The sequence below is a fragment of the Mustela putorius genome, unplaced genomic scaffold, assembly GCF_011764305.1.
Source record: "Mustela putorius furo isolate JIRA1106 unplaced genomic scaffold, ASM1176430v1.1 tig00000695_pilon_pilon_pilon, whole genome shotgun sequence".
Lineage (NCBI taxonomy): Eukaryota > Metazoa > Chordata > Mammalia > Carnivora > Mustelidae > Mustela > Mustela putorius.
The window spans coordinates 2940048-2941822 of NW_025421447.1; the positions used below are offsets into that span (position 1 = coordinate 2940048).

Here is a 1775-nt window from a genome sequence, read left to right on the forward strand (position 1 = left end):
TTCTCCTGCTGAGCAGGGAGCCTGATGCGGGCTCTATCCCAGGACCCTGGAATCATGACCTGAGCCTAAGGCAGACGTTTAATGATTGAGCCACCCAGGTGCTCCAACATATTTTTAATTTATAACACTTCTATTTTTCCCAATGATTCAAGAATCCTTTATTGATTGATTGATTGTTTGGTTGGGTACTGCATACTTTATTGATGGCACATGACAGGGTAGGGCTCTCCAAGAACCTCCCTTCTTCAGGGGTTCTGGGATGGAAATTGTGTAGAGTTCAGGAGATTCTCAGCACATTGGGGGTTGAGTTGGGGCAGGGACTTCCCATCTGCTGAGGGCCTTTCTCTCTTGCTGTCACTGGGACTGGTGGTTCAGGGGGCTCTTACTCCTTGGAGGCCATATGGGCCATAAGGTCTAATACCTGGTTGCTGTAGTCAAATTCATTGTAATACCAGGAAATGAGCTTGCAAAGTGGTCATTGAGGGCAATGCCAGCCCCACCATCGAAGATGGAAGAGTGGGTGTCACTGTTAAAAGTTGCATAAGAGGGGCACCTGGGTGGCTCAGTGGGTTAAAACCTCTGCCTTCGGCTCAGGTTATGATCCCAGGGTCCTGGGATTGAGCCCCGCATCAGGCTCTCTGCTCAGCGGGGAGCCTGCTTCCCCCTTTCTCTCTGCCTGCCTCTCTGCCTACTTGTGATCTCTATCTGATAAATAAATAAAATCTTTTTTAAAAAAAGTTGCAGGAGACAACCTCGTTCTCAGTGTAACCCACCATGCCCTTGAGGGGCCTTCCAATGCTTGTTTCACCACCTTATTGATGTCATCGTATTTGGCAGCTTTCTGCAGGCAGCAGGTCACTGTCATGTCAAGGGTGGGGACATAGAAGGCCATGCCAGTGAGCTTCTCATTCAGCTCAGGAATGACCTTGCCTATAGCCTTGGCAGGGATGCCCTTGGCCATCATAGCACAGCTTCCAATAGGGCCTTCCACCGTCTTCTGGGTGGGAGGGATGGCATGAATTATGATCACGAGTCCTTCCACAATGCCAGAGTTGTTATGGATGACTTTGGCCAGTGATGAGGCCAGGCAGTTGGTGGTGCAGGAGGCACTGCTGACAATCTTGAGAGAGTTGTCATAATTTTCATGGTTCACACCCATCACAAACATGGAGGCATTAACAGGAGGGGTAGAGATAATGACCCTCTTGGCCCCATCCTTCAAGTAAGCCCCAGCCTTCTCCAGACCCCATTGGACTCTACAAAATACTCAGCACAAACATCACCCCCATTTGATGGTGGTGGATCTCACTCTTGGAAGATGGGAGACAGGCTTTCCATCCTCAGCCTTAACTGTGCTGTTGAATGGAGTCATACCAGAACATGTAGACTATGTAGTTGAGGTCAATGAAACGGTCATTAATGGCAACAATATCCACTTTGCCAGAGTTAAAAGCAGCCCTGGTGACCAGGTGCCAAATACAGCCAAATCCGTTTACTCTGACCTACAACATTGTGCTTCTGGGAGGGATGCAACTGGCACCGTCCCAAAAGATGCAGCTGTCTGTCAAACGGAGAGGAGATGAAAGCCCTGTTTTCATTCCTTGACATGTAAACTGGATAATTTTAATGTAAAGGTAATTAATTTTCTAGTCTCCTATACTCTATTAGAGTTATTCATCTCATTGGTTATTTCTTGGGCAGAAGGGTCAGTAATAAGTGAGCTTTAAAAAAAAATTTTTTTAATTTATTTACTTGAGAGAGAACATGAGTGGGGC

The 1775-nt window shown here is 47.2% G+C and overlaps 1 pseudogene; it reads right to left on the minus strand.

The window, feature by feature from the left end:
• Window positions 1–382: 382 nt before the first annotated feature.
• Window positions 383–1511, minus strand: LOC101682977 (annotated as a pseudogene).
• Window positions 1512–1775: the final 264 nt, after the last annotated feature.